This window comes from Hoplias malabaricus, chromosome 8, assembly GCF_029633855.1.
Source record: "Hoplias malabaricus isolate fHopMal1 chromosome 8, fHopMal1.hap1, whole genome shotgun sequence".
Classification (NCBI taxonomy): Eukaryota; Metazoa; Chordata; class Actinopteri; order Characiformes; family Erythrinidae; genus Hoplias; species Hoplias malabaricus.
Window position 1 is genome coordinate 21,560,844 of NC_089807.1, and position 19,451 is coordinate 21,580,294.

A 19,451-nucleotide genomic window follows, 5' to 3' on the forward strand; every position below is an offset into this window, starting at 1 on the left:
TCTTACAATCCAGAGCACCAAGGATCACATTTTAAAGCACTACAAAATCTATATTCAAGTGTGGCTCCTGTATCAGGAACTGTCATATGCTACACTCCTGCTCTGCAATGACTGCTCGCTTTCACCCTGCTTTTCAATGGTCTGGACACCCATACCTCCATACAGCAGGTATGACTCAGGTGTTGGCATTTTAAATCCCTCAGCAACACTGCTGGACAGAGAATAGTCCACAACCAAACACTGCCAGTAGAGAGTGTCTTCTGTCAACTGATGACTGACTCGAGTACAAGCTACTCCACATCATATCTGCTGTTTGGGGGTCCTGAACATTAGGGTGAGAAACCAGAGTGCAACTCCAGAGTGACTTCTGTGCTCTATGCTGTCTCTGTCATCCACTACTCCTCCATCTCATGCTACACCTCCAAAGAGATGCCAGAACAGCATGGAACACCTTATAAACACTACACAAACTTCCCCAAAAGCCCCTATTATCTCAGGACAGCTCATATGCATAGAACACCTTACAAACACTACACAAACTTCCCCAAAAGCCCCTATTATCTCAGGACAGCTCATATGCATAGAACACCTTACAAACACTACACAAACTTCCACAAAAGCCCCTACTATCTCAGGACAGCTCATATGCATAGAACACCTTACAAACACTACACAAACTTCCCCAAAAGCCCCTATTATCTCAGGACAGCTCATATGCTAGCACATTGTTCTCCTACCAGCGAATACCAGCTTGGACCCCGGGAATTGTCGCTTGCGATGAAACGCGATGGGCAGCCCAAACCGTAGGTCCTACAGACTTGTCGTTTGGTCAACTGGTAGTAAACCCTCCCGCTACTCAGGCGCAAAGAATCAGCCCGATCAGCCTGATGGTGGCGCTATAGCGACGCGGAACGCGTCGCTCCCTATATCTCCTACCCCGTGTGGCGTAGAGACGAAATTCTTTTTTTCCCTGATTCCTCAGGTCAGACCCTACAAAAAAGCCTCAAGAACCCATAAGCTCCGCCTACTTAGATTTTGAGCTAATTTGCATAATATGCAAAATCGCACATATTTTTGAGCGCGAACTAGTCTCTGGAAATGTACCCAATATGGACATATGTGGTATCAGCAGAATCCTAAGAACCTGAACTTTAATAATTATTCAAAAAAAGTTGGAATTTGATCTCTGCTCGGCTTCCAGACTCCGCCCAAATACAGGGGTTAAGCTCGCGTTCCAAAAATCACACAAATACAGCTATAACTCACAAACGCTTTCTCCGAATGTTATGATACTTCACATGCTTGATCCCTATAAGGGCTGGAAGCCATAAGTACTTGGCTGTGCAACTGCAAGCCTAGGGGGCGCTATAACAGCAAAAAAATTGTTACGCTTCACAGGATTGTCCGATTGACATGCCGATTGGTATGCATGTAGTGTGTGATGAGCTGACTTAGATTCTATGACGATGATGTCATATTCGAAAAAACATGGCCGCCATCGACCAATCAAATTTCAGCAGCTGTTTCATGATCTTAACAAGGTCCTATCATCATGACACTTGCATAGTATAACCATGGCAGAACTTCCTAAACACATAACAATTTTCATTACGATAGCCACTAGGGGGCGCAATTCATATTTTCTATAGGAAAATATGGAATATCTCAGCGAAATATAAACATATTGACAAGCAGTTTGCTTTATTGCATACTTTGCATAGTGTCATACAACTTTGCAATTGCAACTATTGTCAATAAATGCATAGTTTATCCACAATAGTCACGTATGTGAAAATGGAGCATTTCGAACTCCTCCCTGGAAATTTGTCTTATCAATAAACAACTGGTATTTTTGAAGTCCGTATAGACTGTAGGTAAATAATTATCAAAAAAATGTAGAACTTTTGACACGCTGTTGTGGCAGTAATTTAACAAATATGCATGGGCGGGGCTCGATGCACTCTTTGAGCTATAACTACAACAAACTTCACCTAAATCAAACACAACTTGGTGCACATATGTATGTCATTACTCTGAAGTAGTGTGCTAAATATGCCCGCATTGCACAGGAAGGGGGCGCTACAAATAGACAGCAACTGGTTGCATAGGTTATTAATTGTTTACACTGCCACCTAGAGATGCAGTACCAGCAAGATGAGACGGATATATTCCAAAAACCATGGGAAAGGAGCTTTTGCATTTTCATAACATATGACTAATGCATTTTTGAGTTATATCTGTTTCTTATGCAGTGTTTCAAAGGCAAGCTGCACAGCTCTATTTAAGCAGAGGCTGCAATCACTCAGTAATGAAAGTTCCACATTTTGTTGATAATTATTCAAATTCAGGTTCTTATGAATCTCATGATACCACATATGTCCATATTGGCTTTTGATCCAAGCACTAGTTCATGATCAAATATATGTCTGTTATATCTCATCCTGCAGATCCTCTCTATGCAGAATCCCCCCTCAGCCCCTCCTTCTCCTCCTCACACACAGACTGTTACCTCTCCCCCTCCCCTCCCCCTGCCAGTCAGAGAGGGCCAGAGGACACAGACATTTGAAAGCAGATCTAAACAAATCAACAATACCATCATGACCACCTCATTTTACTTTCAGTGTCCATGTTTTCAGCTCCACTGTACACAAGAGCACTTTGTAGATCTAAAACTACAGAGAGGGGTGCACCTCTTGCTCTGCATACTTTCATTGCTCCTTTTCACATGTTCTTCAATGGTCAGGACACCTATAAAGCAGATATGCTGAAAATGTATGATCTACTGTCTCTGCTTTTTTTATCTATAATCTGGACCAACAGGGTATGTGTGTGTAACTGTGTAGACAGTGAGTGGACACAGGTTTTAAAATTATCCAGTAGCACTGCTCTTTCTGATCCACTCATAAGAGCACTACACACACTGCCATATCACCACAACGTCACTATCACTGCAGTGCTGAGAATTATCCACCACCCAAATCATATCTGCTTTGTGGGGTCCTGAACATTGGGTCAGAATCCAGGGTGAAATTCCAGATTCAGTTCTGTGCTCTGGGCTGTCTCTGTAACCCAAGCCCCATGTTCACCTGTCTGCAGACCAGAAATTCACCCACTTATCTACTACCCCTTCTTCTTACAATCCAGAGCACCAAGGATCACATTTTAAAGCACTACAAAATCTATCTTAAAGTGTGGCTCCTGTATCAGGAAATGTCATATGCTATGCTCTTGCTCTGCAAAGACTGCTCACTTTCAGCCTGCTCTTCAATGGTCAGGACACCCATACCGCAGGTATGACTCAGGTGTTGGAGTTGTAAATCCCTCAGCATCACTGCTGGACAGAGAATAGTCCACAACCAAACCCTGCCAGCATAGATTGTCTTCTGTCCACTGATAACGGACTCGAGTACAAGCCACTCCACATCATATCTGCTGTTTGGGGGTCCTGAACATTAGGGTGAGAAACCAGAGTGCAACTCCAGAGTGACTTCTGTGCTCTATACTGTGTCTGTCATCCGCTACTCCTCCATCTCATGCTACACTTCCAAAGAGATGCCAGAACAGCATGGAACACCTTACAAACACTACACAAACTTCCCCAAAAGCCCCTACTATCTCAGGAAAGCTCATATGAATAAAACACCTTACAAACACTACACAAACTTCCCCAAAAGCCCCTACTATCTCAGGACAGCTCATATGAATAAAACATCTTACAAACACTACACAAACTTCTCCAAAAGCCCCTACTATCTCAGGACAGCTCATATGAATAAAACACCTTACAAACACTACACAAACTTCCCCAAAAGCCCCTACTATCTCAGGACAGCTCATATGAATAAAACACCTTACAAACACTACACAAACTTCCCCAAAAGCCCCTACTATCTCAGGACAGCTCATATGAATAAAACATCTTACAAACACTACACAAACTTCCCCAAAAGCCCCTACTATCTCAGGACAGCTCATATGCTAGCACATTGTCCTCCTACCAGCGAATACCAGCTTGGACCCCGGGAATTGTCGCTTGCGGCTATATTTATTATTATTCTTCCTAATAAAATTCTGTCTTAAAACGGATCGCACAGCCCAAACCATAAGGCCTACAGACTTCATACTTGGTCAAAAATTAGTAAACCCCCCCCCCGCTACTCAGGCGCAAAATATCAGCTTGATTGGCCTCAAGGGGGCGCTACAGCGAAAGAAAACGCTTTCATTAAAGGATTTTCCACGCCGTGTGGTGTAGAGACGAAATTCTTTTTTCTCCATGATCCTTGGGTCCCGATGTATCAAAAAGGTCGATACAACCACTAAGCTCCGCCTACTTAGATTTTTTGCTAATTAGCATAATTCACAAAATCAATTTTCGTGAACTAGTCCCTGGATTTTTTTCTGATCCCCATGACCTTGGTGTCAAAATGTTCACAGGAGTGAGCTGGTCAATAATTATCACAATCATCCTGACATTTCGAAACAAGATGGCCGACATATGCAAATGAATGTGTACCGTGAATTGCAAATTTTACTCAAACATCTGTAACTCCTTTATGCTTAACTCAAATCTGATGACCTTTCACACGTTGCTTCTAGACATGATTCTGAGGTAGCACGCATTTGCTGTTGCATGAAATATTATAGGGGGCGCTGTTATAGCTACCAATGTCTTTTGGCTAATATCTCAGGATCTACAAGGCCAATTAAGTTGACATTTGGCATGCTGGTTCTGTCAGCAAGCCTACATATGGGAAATTAAGGACGACCCAATACGGGCACGTTTAACGATGTCAACAGCCAATCAAATTTCAATTTTATTTCATCATTTTTTTGACAGGCTTAACAATGCCCAATCATCATGGTATTTGCATGGTATGTTCATGGACAAACTTTGTATTTGCAGAAAAATTTTCGTGTTGATAGCCACAAGGGGGCGCAATTTATTTTTTAAACATGAAATATGGAATATCTCAGTGAAAATTTAACCTATCGACATGTTAATATTTTCATAATACACTCTATGTAGTGTCTAACAATATTGCAATTGCAACTATTTAAAAAAAATGTATAGATTTTCTTCAATTGTCAGGTATGTGATTATGGAATTTATCGTACTAGTCCGTGAGTTTTGATCCTATCAACACACAATTGGTCTCATTGCAAAGTGTATTGCCTGTAGGTACATAATTATTAAAAAAACATTTAGATTTGGACACGCTGTTGCTGCAATACCTCAACAAACATGAGTGGGCGGAGCCCGATGCACTCTTTTAGCTATAACTCATTCAAACTTCACCCAAATCAAACCAAAATGGGTACACATGTGTATGGTATTACTCTGAAGACGTGTATCAATTATGATCAAAATGCGCATACAGGGGGCGCTAGAATTGGAAAAAATACTTAAAAATAAGTTTTTAATTTGTTATAGCGCCACCTAAGGATGCAGTACCAACAGAATGTAATGAGTTGTTCTGGAGCACATATGAAAGAAGCTTGTAAAGTTTCATAACATTTGGCAAAAGCATTTTTGAGTTACAGGTATTTATGTGTGATATTTTTATGGAAACTTACAGACCTATTTTAAGCAGCATCTGGATGCCATGCAGTAATGGAATTCCACTTTATTTTTAATAATTATTAAGGTTCAGGTTCTTGTGATTCTGCTGATACCAAATATGTGCATATCGGGTGATAATTCAGATTGTAGTTCATGTTCAAATGTATGTGTGTAAAGCTCCAACAGCACTGCTTGGTTTGATCCATAAGGTCCAGTACAAAACACCACCACCAGATGGCAGTCTTGCACTGTGAATAATCCACCACCCATCTCATATAATGCTTGCAAATGCAGCTTGTATCTCCTTCATGCTTAACTCAAATCTGATGACCTTTCACACGTTGCTTCTAGACATGATTTCGAGGTAGCATGCATTTGTTGTTGCTTGAAATATTATAGGGGGCGCTGTTATAGCTAACAATGTCTTTTGGCTAATATCTCAGGATCTACAAGGCCAATTAAGTTGACATTTGGCATGCTGGTTCTGTCAGCAAGCCTACATATGGGAAATTAAGGACGACTCAATACGGGCACGTTTAACGATGTCAACAGCCAATCAAAATTCAATTTTTTTTCACCATTTTTTGACAGGCTTAACAATGCCCAATCATCATGGCATTTGCATGGTATGTTCATGGACACACTTTGTATTTGCAAAAAATTTTTCGTGTTGATAGCCACAAGGGGGCGTAATTTATTTTTAAAACATGAAATATGGAATATCTCAGTGAAAATTTACCCTATCAACATGCTAATAGTGTCATAATACACTCTACGTAGTGTCTAACAATATTGCAATTGCAACTATTTAAAAAAAATGTATAGATTTTCTTCAATTGTCAGGTATGTGATTATGGAATTTATCGTACTAGTCTGTGAGTTTTAGTCCTATCAACACACAATTGGTCTCATTGCAAAGTGTATTGCCTGTAGGTACATAATTATTAAAAAAACATTTAGATTTGGACACGCTGTTGCTGCAATACCTCAACAAACATGAGTGGGCGGAGCCCGATGCACTCTTTTAGCTATAACTCATTCAAACTTCACCCAAATCAAACCAAAATGGGTACACATGTGTATGGTACTACTCTGAAGAAGTGTATCAATTATGATCAAAATGCGCATACAGGGGGCGCTAGAATTGGAAAAAATACTTAAAAATAAGTTTTTAATTTGTTATAGCGCCACCTAAGGATGCAGTACCAACAGAATGTAATGAGTTGTTCTGGAGCACATATGAAAGAAGCTTGTAAAGTTTCATAACATTTGGCAAAAACATTTTTGAGTTACAGGTATTTATGTGTGATATTTTTATGGAAACTTACAGACCTATTTTAAGCAGCATCTGGATGCCATGCAGTAATGGAATTCCACTTTATTTTTAATAATTATTAAGGTTCAGGTTCTTGTGATTCTGCTGATACCAAATATGTGCATATCGGGTGATAATTCAGATTGTAGTTCATGTTCAAATGTATGTGTGTAAAGCTCCAACAGCACTGCTTGGTTTGATCCATAAGGTCCAGTACAAAACACCACCACCAGATGGCAGTCTTGCACTGTGAATAATCCACCACCCATCTCATATAATGCTTGCAAATGCAGCTTGTATCTCCTTCATGCTTAACTCAAATCTGATGACCTTTCACACGTTGCTTGTAGACATGATTCTGAGGTAGCATGCATTTGCTGTTGCATGAAATATTATAGGGGGCGCTGTTATAGCTACCAATGTCTTTTGCCTAATATCTCAGGATCTACAAGGCCAATTAAGTTGACATTTGGCATGCTGGTTCTGTCAGCAAGCCTACATATGGGAAATTAAGGACGACTCAATACAGTCACGTTTAACGATGTCAACAGCCAATCAAATTTCAGTTTTATTTCATCATTTTTTTGACAGGCTTAACAATGCCCAATCATCATGGCATTTGCATGGTATGTTCATGGACACACTTTGTATTTGCAGAAAAAATTTCGTGTTGATAGCCACAAGGGGGCGCAACTTATTTTTTAAACATGAAATATGAAATATCTCAGTGAAAATTTACCCTATCGACATGTTAATAGTTTCATAATACACTCTACATAGTGTCTAACAATATTGTATCTGCAACTATTTAGAAAAAATGTATAGATTTTCTTCAATTGTCAGGTATGTGATTATAGAATTTATCGTACTAGTCCGTGAGTTTTGATCCTATCAACACACAATTGGTCTCATTGCAAAGTGTATTGCCTGTAGGTACATAATTATTAAAAAAATGTTTAGATTTGGACACGCTGTTGCTGCAATTCGTCAAAAAACACAAGTGGGCGGAGCCCGATGCACTCTTTTAGCTATAACTCATTCAAACTTCACCCAAATCAAACCAAAATCAGTACACATGTGCATGGTATTATTCTGAAGAAGTGTATCAATTATGATCAAAATGCACATACAGGGGGCACTACAATTGGAAAAAATGCTTAAAAACAAGTTTTTAATTTGTTATAGCGCCACCTATGGATGCAGTACCAACAAAATGTATTGATCTGTTCTGAAGCACATATGAAAGAAGCTTGTGTTTTTTCATAACATTTGGCAAAAGCATTTTTGACTTACAGCTGTTTATGATTCATGTTTAGAATGCAAGTTACACACCAGTGTTAAGCAGAGCCTGGATGCCATGCAGTAATGAAATTTCAACTTTTTTTTGATAATTATTAAACTTCAGGTTATTGTGATTCTGCTGATACCACATATGTCCATATTAAGTCATTAAGCACAGACTAGTACGCGGTCAAACATATGTGAGTTATTCTCAGCAATGTATTCAAAGGCATTATTGAAAAGTCCCCCTTCTCCTTCTGACATGCTCTCTGCCTCTTATCTCTCTCTCTCTCTCTCTCTCTCTCTCTCTCAGATTCAAATAGCTTTACTAAGAGACAACAGTAGTAAATAATAAAAATAATAATTAAATAATATATTTTTCCAACATATATATATATACACACAAGCTGTATATGTGTACCTGTTGCTGTGTAGCTGTTGCTGCAATACCTCAACAAACACAAGTGGGTGGAGCCCGATGCACTCTTTTAGCTATAACTCATTCAAACTTCACCCAAATCAAACCAAAATGGGTACACATGTCCAAGGTATGACTCTGAAAAAGTGTATCAATTATGATCAAAATGCACATATAGGGGGCGTTAGAATTGGAAAAAATACTTAAAAATAAGTTTTTAATTTGTTATAGCGCCACCTAAGGATGCAGTACCAATAAAATGTATTGATCTGTTCTGAAGTACATATGAAAGAAGCTTGTGTTTTTTCATAACATTTGGCAAAAGCATTTTTGATTTACAGCTGTTTATGTGTCATGTTTAGAATGCAAGTTACACACCAGTGCTAAGCAGAGCCTGGATGCCACGCAGTAATGAAATTTCAACTTTTTTTTTTGATAATTATTAAAGTTCAGGTTCTTGTGATTCTGCTGATACCACATATGTCCATATTAAGTCATTAAGCACAGACTAGTTCGCGGTCAAACATATGTGAGTTATTCTCAGCAATGTATTCAAAGGCATTATTGAAGAGTCCCCCTTACCCCCTTCCCTCCTATTCCTTCTGACATGCTCTCTGCCTCTTATATCTCTCTCTCTCTCTCTCTCTCTCTCTCTCTCTCTCTCAGATTCAAATAGCTTTACTAAGAGACAACAGCAGTAAATAGTACAAGTAATAATTAAAATATCTATTTTTCCAACATTTACAAAATGATATAACATATGAATATATATATATATATATATATATATATATATATATATATATATATATATATATATATATATATATATATACACACAAGCTGTATATGTGTACCTGTATAGCATATACATATATACTTTATTGTGTATATGCTGTAAGTAGTGATGCATGGGTTATACTGAGGTCGGTGCTACCCACTGTCTCTCAGGCAGTGACAGACTGATACACACTGTGCAGTGAAGAGGGCTGAGAGCCAATCATCAAGGATTATCTTATTTTATCTTATTATTAACAAAATGTAATGATTTGTTTTGGAGCACATATGAAAGAAGCTTGTGACGTTTCATAACATTTGACAAAAGCATTTTTGAGTTACAGCTGTTCATGTGTGATATTTTTAAGGCAAGTCACAGACCTCATTTAGTAGCATCTGGATGCCATGCAGTAATGGAATTCCAAATTTTTGTTAATAATAATTAAGGTTCAGGTTCTTGTGATTCTGCTGATACCAAATATGTGCATATCAGGTCATAATTCAGATTGTAGTTCACGTTCAAATGTATGTGGGTAAAATTCCAACAGCACTGCTTGGTTTGATCGATAAGGTCCAGTACAACACACCACCACCAAATGGCAGTGTTGCATTGTGAATAATCCACCACCCATCTCATATAATTCTTACAAATGCAGCTTGAGGCTCACAGACAGATCAAAATCAGAAATCTGCTAAGTCAGCAGTGACTATGCAATGTTGTGTATGATCTCAAAGTGGCAAAAGTAAGCAAATTTATTGCATAGAAAGCAAGGAAGCCGTAAATCGCCGCTTGCGGCTATATTTTCTTTTTCTTTTTCTCCGATGAAACGCGATGGGCAGCCCAAACCGTAGGTCCTTCAGACTTGTCGTTTGGTCAACTGGTAGTAAACCCTCCCGCTACTCAGGTGCAAAGAATCAGCCCGATCAGCCTGATGGTGGCGCTATAGCGACGGGGAACACATCGCTCTCTATATCTCCTACCTCGTGTGGCGTAGAGACAAAATTCTTTTTTCCCTGATTCCTCAGGTCAGACCCTACAAAAAAGCCTCAAGAACCCATAAGCTCAGTCTACTTAGATTTTGAGCTAATTTGCATAATATGTTTATTTTTGAGCGCGAACTAGTCTCTGGAAATGTACCCAATATGGACATATGTGGTATCAGCAAAATCCTAAGAACCTGAACTTTAATAATTATCCAAAAAATGTTTCCTCACTGCTTGGCTTCCAGACTCCGCCCAAATACAGGGGTAGCAAAAATCCAAAAATCAGACAAATACAGCTATAACTCGCAAACGCTTTCTCCGAATGTTAAGATACTTCACATGCTTGATCCTTATAAGGGCTGGAAGACATGAGTACTTGGTCGTGCAACTGCAAGCCTAGGGGGCGCTATAACAACAAAAAATTTGTTACGCTTCACAGAATTGTCCCATTGACATGCCACTTGGTATGCATGTAGTGTGTGATGAGCTGACTCAGATTATATGACGATGATGTCATATTCAAAAAAACATGTCCGCCATCAGCCAATCAAATTTCAGCAGCTGTTTCATGACCTTAACAAGGTCCTATCATCATGGCACTTGCATGGTACGTCCATGGTCCCACTTCCTGAGCACATAAAAAGTTTCATAACGATAGCCACTAGGGGGTGCAATTCAATTTTTCAACATGCAAATATGGAATATCTCAGCGAAATATAAACATATTCACAATCAGTTTGCTTTATTTCATACTCTGCAAATTGCCTTACAACTTTGCAATTACAACTATTGTCAAAAAATGCATACTTTATCCACAATAGTCAGGAAAATGGAGCTTTTCGCACTCCTCCCTGGAAATTTGTCTTATCAATAAACAACTGGTATTTTTGAAGTCTGTATAGACTGTAGGTAAATAATTATCAAAAAAATTTAGAACTTTTGACACGCTGTTGTGGCAGTTATTTAACAAATATGCATGGTCGGGGCTCGATGCACTCTTTGAGCAAAAAAAGAATTTTTTTTTTTAATTTCGATTCAAGATGGCCGCCATATGCAAATGAACCTCTTCAGCTTTTTGTATGTTTTACTTAAAAATTCATAACAATTTCATACTTAACTCAAATGTGTTCAAATTCCATATTCCACTTTCAGATATGATTCTGAGGTACCATGTCAAAGGAGGAGCCAATATTCATATAGGGGGCGCTCTAAATGCTACAATTTTATATCTCAACATCCGTAAGGCAGATCGGAACCCCCTTTAGCATGCTGCTTCTATCTGCAAGGCTATAAGTGGAAATTTAAGAACAACGCGATTCGGGCAAAATTGTGATTGTCATCTGGCAATTAAATTTCAGCAGCTGTTTGACAACCTTAACAAGGTCCAATCATTATGAGACTTAACTGATATGTCCCTGGGGGCACTTCCTAAGTGCACAAAAAGTTATGTAACGATAGCCACTAGGGGGCGCTATATCAAAAAAAATTGATATTTCTCAGCAAAAATTAAGCATATCGACACGCAGTTTGCTTCTTTGTATACTCTGCATAGGGCCTAACAACTTTGTAATTGCAAGTGTTGTCAAAAAATGCATCATCTTTTCTCAATAACCAGTTGTTCAAAATTAAACTTTTTTATACTAGTCCCTGGATTTTCACTCTGTTCCCAAACAATTGACCTTGTTGGAATCTGCACAGTCTGTTGATCAATAATTATCAAAAAAAGTTCAACATTTAGTCAAACCGTTGCCACAATAAATTAATTAATTGAGCCGTGCTGCAATTTATAAATTATTTCAGCTATAGCTTAGACAAACTAAGCCCAATCAAGACCAAACTTGACATAATTATTTAGGGCCTTACTCTGAAGCATTGTGTATAATATGTCTCAAATCTATCAAAAGGGAACGCTACAATTAGACTTTAATTTGTTATATGCTGTTTCTGTGTTCATGCTGGATTTCTATTATTGGGAGGGGCCTATAAGCCACATGGTGATGGTGAAGTTTAACATTTTATTGATAACTATTAAAGTTCAGGTCCTTAGGAATCCACTGATATCACATATGTCAATGTTAGTTACATATTCACAGAGCAGTAGACGATTAAAAAGTGTGTGTGTGCATTTCTAACATGAACTCCTCTGCAGCTCTATGAGTCAAAAGTACACACTTTCACCAGCAGGTGGCACTCTAAGACCAAATATTGCTTTTGTTCATCTACATTCATGAAATCCTATTCATCTGCACAAGTGAAAGGTCATAACATATGAACATAAATATGTATCATAATATAGAAAACAGCGCTCACCAGTCATAACATGTCCTTTGCTAAACATTATAACAACATCTACAACAATATCTTACACCCAATTTTCCCTTGGTTTGGCCAAACAGGCCCATGCTCCCAAAGGCCTCATTGTTGGCTGAGACTGTCAAAGTGCTCTGATGTGGCTTATTCGTGCTAGGACCCGCCATTGCCGCTTATGGCTATATGTTCACTTGTTATTGCCACTTGTAGGTCTATCCACAGCTTTTGGATTATGTCTGATACGACTTGCAATTGTCTGGCAGGAATAAGAAAAGTGTATGTTTTTGGTGACAGTGCAAAATGATATGTTTATGTATTCCCATCAGAAATCCAGTTTAAATATATTATGATATGCAAACAAACAAGAAAAGGTATTTGCAAGAAAGCAGGTACATAACAATATTAACTTAATCTAAGCAGTCAAAAAAGTCACAATCATGCAGGTGCTGTGCAGTGAAAATGGCAAGCTGAGTGGTGAGCTTGCGGTTAAAGCAGTCATCAAGACCACTGCTATGTGGGTGGAGTGGTGTAGTAATTTTTTTTCCAGATGACCAGTTGATAGCACACTTTTGCCATAAATGTTGACTCGAAGTTGCACACTTGATAGCTGTGGAGCTCCTTTGTCTGAATCTACAGGAAAGGTTCTCTGCCAGCAGCTCAGCTTTCATAGCTGCACTCTTATCCAGAACTGCATACACATAGGGCCACTTGGTGATGTACCCCATTGCTACAACAACATAGTGGTTCCCAGCATTGGTAAGGGAGTAGGGGCCCAGGACATCCATGATAACCCTCTCCATGGGTGTGCCCGAGTGAAGAGACTGGAGCAGGGTGTGCATAATTTGCAACAACCATTTATTAGCAGTTCTTAGGATTTACATTGCAAATGCATTTTCTAGCCAGCACATCAGCCAGTAGATCTTCTGATGCAGCCATTTCAGTATTTTCCACCCACACTTACCCAGCCATGGGTGCTCCTTGCACAGAACTCAGCTGTCACATTGAGCACAAAGTGCTTTAACCACCAGCCTGTGATGTAGTGTCCATTCAGTCCCTTCTCCCTGCTGCAGCCACCCAAGTGTCCATGAAAGTTTTTGTCTGTTTCCATGGCCTCCAGCTCTGTGTCAACAGCCTACCTAGCAGCACAACTCTTGGCCAGTTCTGCTTTCACCTTCAGACACTCACAGTACTGGCACTCCTCAGCAGCACAGAAGTGGCGGGACATGGCAATCCATTTAAGTGTGCAAGTGCCTGGCATGATGCTGAAGCTGATGCTGAAGTATGTCTTACAAATAGGGACAGAAGTGGCACAGCCCAAACCAACTGGCTATTTCTGAATGAAAAACAAATTAATCAGTTTACTCAATGCAAGGCTGAAGTAAGCTACCACCTGAATCTGCAAGAGAATGGCGCCAATGACCTTATCATTACAGTCGGTGTCCACAGTAAATTTACAGTCCGTTTTAGGGTTTTACATTTAAATGATGTCAGATTTACCATTTAAGATATCTTCAAATAAGTTATAAATATCTTGAACTTATTCGCCTTTTGTACTTCTGATATCTTAAATGATAATTCTGACTAGTCAGAATGTCATTGTAGTGTAGTGGAGTATGGATCCAGATCAAGAAATGAAAAATGGACTCTACACTCTGGTGATAAGAATTGGATAGGACCTGCATTCCACAGAGTGTGTGTGTGTGCTGAAAGGCTGTGCACCCCCACCCACACACACACTTTTCAATGACCCCCAGGATGACAGCAAGGGGTCATCTTCAAACTTACAACGCCAGATGACTACTCCCTCTTCTTCTTCTGGACAGTAAAGTGGAACCCCTCAAGTTTATGACCCCATTAAGCCTAAAAGATCAATCAGAGCCTTAGAGACCAGGATTAAAGAACCCCAGCTTTATTACCATCAGCATCGACTGGCACCCTTATCTTATCCAAATCAACAGATGGCCCAGGACTGCCAATGGTGACCTCCAACGTGAGTTCAAACCAGACAAACAGCATGGACCAACAGTGCCCCCAAGTGGACTTTTGCAAAATCACTTTTCGCCCTCTCTCCCTCTAAACATCATATCGGACGCATATGTGTCATTGTTTCTAAACATGTATTATGCAATGTGTTATTAATGTTATCCTCTGTTATTCTCAGGTGACTGTCTACTAACTAACCGAGTGATGTGAATTTTCCCTGAAACTTGAAGACAGTCAGGTGAACCCCAGACCCAGGAACCAATCAGAGAACGGAGATCTCCCAAATGGGCGTCACCGTGCCACCTATGAAAAAGGGAGTCGTGTTCCTTCTTGCTTCCTTCTTGAACTCTCTTGACTCTTCGCATTATCTCTCTACGCATTTTCTCTTGTATTTTTTCTTCTCGTCTACGCTGACAAGCCGACTCTTCCAAAAGACTCTTAAAAGAAAAAGACCTTCATGCAACTTTCAGGGGACGCCTTGTGTCAGTTAGCAGTGCAATACAGAAACTAAAAGAGTAAACGGTCGATTAATTGTCAGTAATCTTTTCTTTGCTCATTTGTGTTCGTTGTTTGTAGCCCAATCCAAGTTTAATTTTACGACTGATCAAAGCAGGTGTTACTTATTTTTTTTTACTTATAGGCTGAGGAGTGTGATCCCCCTATAGTTGGAACACACTCTCTGGTCCCCCTTTTTAAAAAGGGGAACCACCACCCCAGTCTGCCAGTCCAGAGGCACTGCCCCCGATGTCCACGCGATGTTGCAAAGACGTGTCAGCCAGGACAGCCCCACAACATCCAGAGCCTTGAGGTACCCGGGGCGAACTTTTTTCAAACCCAGGGGCCCTACCGCCAAGGAATTTCCCTACCACCTCGGCCACCTCAGCCCCAGTGATAGACGAGCCAGTGATAGACAATGGAAGTCCGGAACATGGCCCACTCTGACTCAATGTCACCAGCCTCCACCGGGATGCATTCGAAGCTCTGCCGGGTGTGGGAGTTGAAGATCTTTCTGACAGGTTCCTCTGCCAAACGTTCCCAGCAAACCCTCAGCACACATTTGGGCCTACTAGGTCTGTCCGGCATCCTCCCCTGCCATCTCATCCAACTCACCACAAGGTGGTGATCAGTTGACAGCTCAGCGCCTCTCTTCACACGAGTGTCCAGAACATATAGCCGCATGTCCGATGATACGACTATAAAGTCGATCATCAAAATGCGGCCTAGGGTATCCTGATGCCAGGTGTACTTGTGGATGCCCTTATGCTCGAACATGGTGTTTGTAATGGACAAACTGTGACAGGCACAGAAATCCAATAACTGAACACCACTTGGGTTCAGATCAGCGGGGCAGTTCCTCCCAATCACGCCACTCCAGGTCTCACTGTCATTACCCACATGAGCGTTGAAGTCCCCCAGCAGAATAATGGAGTCTCCAGAATGAGTGTTCTCCAGCACCCTCTCTAGGTCCCTAGTACTCTGAACTGCTGTTCGGTGCATAAGCACAAACAACAGTCAGAGCCTTTTCCCCAACACGAAGGCGCAGGGAAATTACCCTCTTGTCCACTGGGGTAAACCCCAACGTACAGGCGCTAAGCTGGGGGGCTATGAGTAAGCCCACTTACTCTTCTCACCCCGGGCAACTCCAGAGTGAAAGAGCATCTAGCCCCTCTCAAGGAGATTGGTTCCAGAGCCCATACTCTGTGTTGAGGTGAGCCCAAATATATCTAGCTGGTACCTCTCAACCTCGCGCACCAGCTCAGGCTCTTTTCCCACCAGAGAGGTTACGTTCCATGTTCCAAAAGCCAGTTCCGGTAACTGAGGATCAGAATGCCAGGGCCCCCGACCTCGGCTGCCACCCGATCCACAATGCACCAGACCCTGATTACTACCTAGAGTGGATCCATGTTACTCCTTGGGGCTGAGCCCGGCCGGATCCCATGAGTGAAAGTCCGGCCACCAAGCGCTCGCCAAGGAGCCCCTCCCCCAGGCCTGGCTCCAGGGTGAGGCCCCGGTAACCCTACTCCGGGTAAGGGAGGCGGTGTCCCTGTTCTTAACTTATTCATCCTTGTCTTTTTGTCATTTTTATTTTGTCTGTAATAAAACAAGAAAGACAAAATAAAAATGACTTTATGACATGATTTATCATTTTTTGTTTTCCTTTTCTATGTTTTATTCTCTGGCTGCAGTCCAGCTCCCTGAAAGACTGAAAAACTGTGAGCTGGCCTTTTGATTAAAAATTTTGAAGACCCCTGATGTAACAAGACCCACTGGCACGTTTAACGCATACTCAGTGCCACCAGTTCCATGTGAAATTTATGTAATATATCACTGGTAGCCGCAATAACACAACACTGCATTACTGAGTAGAGGGAGAGGTAAGAAAGTAGGAAGGCTGCTGCCAGAAAGGACTGCTGATGATTTTGGAAAAGCTTGTGAGATAAAATAAAAATTATTTACTTAATTGAAATGACATATATAAACATGATACTTTCTAAATTGTTCTAAAATGTTTCACCCTTACATGGCAACCATCCATGCTGCCAACCACATGCTTGAAGGGAGATGAACCAGCCAGCTGTGAAAACCTTGCACCTAGGTCATGAAAGCTATGTTAGGTTGGAAGTGGAATGAAATGCCTTATGATATTTTGACTGACCTTGTGAACAGTAGGGAAGTAGGGGATGTGGAATGCACTACCTGTACCACTTAATGATGTAGGATAATGGCTAGCCAGAAGAGGAACTTCAGGATCCCAGTCACCCAGACCCTCCTTTAGAGTCTGCATGAGATGACTATAGATCAGGGGTCTGCAACCTTTACCACTCAAAGAGCCATTTGGACCCATTTCACACAGTAAAGAAAACACTGGGAGCCACAAAATCCTTTTGAAATTTTACATGAAATAACACTGCATATAACAGGGGTTTTTTTTTTCTTTGCCTTTGTGCTATGTATAAACAAACTATACTGTGTTACATTTATGAAATTAATGAACGAATGCAGAAAAATGAAATAACATTTCTGCATGTAACAAAATATTTTAACTCCGAAAAAAAGATGTTGGGTTGACGGTTAAGTAAAATACTCAATGTCTATTTGAGTCCTTGTAGTAATAGGGGAAAAAACAGAACTTAAATTATCCACTGGCAGCAAACAAAAATGCTGTCCTCTCTCTGCGTGCCGTCATCTTTTTACTGGCACCGTGCAGTCAGCTGTCAAAAAGTTCAAGAAATCGCACATTGGCGGGTGTCGCACGTTGGAAGTTGTGACGTGTATTAAGAGCGACAAAATATTTTAAAAATTAAAATATTTTAGATGTTACAAGATCGCCATAATCTTCATTGAATTACATTTTGAAAATGAACGAACTAAAATAAAATACATTGTAATTAATACTCAGTAATTATTTTCAAAAGCTGAGCCGCATCAGAGGGATCAAAGGGCCGCGGGTTGACGACCCCTGCTATAGATTATAATCTCCCTCTCTCCCTGTAAATTATACATCTTAGCAAACAAAAAGCTTAAATTATACATTTTATTTAATTTCTACTCTCCGTAACAGATGTCCAAACCTTGGAGCAAACCTTTATACATATATAGCTGATGTTAACCAGCTGGCTAACAATATAGCTAAAACAGGAACAACATTCAAGTTTAAGTATAAAAATAAAAGCATTTTTGTGCAATATATAATTGAAATTCAGAATTCAATCATTCTATCTTCTGTTATTTTATGGTTGCTTGCATAGTATTAAAAACAACAATTGTTATTTTATAAAAAAAAGAAAAAAAAACCACTAAAAATAAATATTAATATGGTTATTCACAAATGCTAACATTGAAATCATATTTTAATCATCTGAAACAAAACCCACACATATCTTTTGACACAACCCTGATAGCAAGTAGATGGCGGAACACAGTTAGTCCACTAAGGTCAAAGTTGGAGGTCCACTAGTGCACAGTTTTCCATTCACAGTCCAATATACAATTTTTTCCTTCATTAGGTTCTTTTGTTATTCTTTATAAATTAGATTAGTAAATAATTTGAATCCAGCACAGTGTCAACATTTTTAGCATAATCATTTTATATCAGGCATACTAATTATTATATCTCACATAGTTGTTGGTAATATTTGTATTAGTTTGTTCTCCAGAATAAAAGTCTCTGTGAATTTAAAATCTGTTTGAAGAGATTAGAAATTAGTTATATCCTGTACACAGGACAGTAATCTGAGTGGTCCGATGGTGGACCAGTAATGGTCTACAGTGGTGTGCCAGCCTTTTTACAACAGATATATGTTCGCTGTCTGGGAATTATCTCCAAGAACATAATGAATTGGTGCAGAAGCTTTTTCCTTGATGGAAAGAATGCAGTGACAAGTTCTTCTTTACATTATATGTCTCTCTCTCTCTCTCTCTCACACACACACACACACACACACACACAATAAAACATTCTTGTACACCTAATAAAGCAGCACTCTTCTACGGAATCGCTTTTGCAATTTCAATGTAACATGGTAAAAGCTAAAGTTATAGGCCATTTTTAATTCATTTGTGTCAAAGAAAACCTACACCAAAATAGCCTTCAGTATCGCACCTTGGCAAGCATTGTCATAGCAACGGTTCATCACTTTCTATTAGAAATAGTGTAGTATATTAATATTTTGTAGCTTGTCCAGCTCGTACTACTAAGATCGGCACATAGTACTATGTGGAGAATGGGGACACTATTTTTAACTCCGTAATGTAACTGGGCGTGTTTCTCTCACTGGGTGGAGACAGTGTTATTGACATCTTCGGGAACCAATAGAAACGAC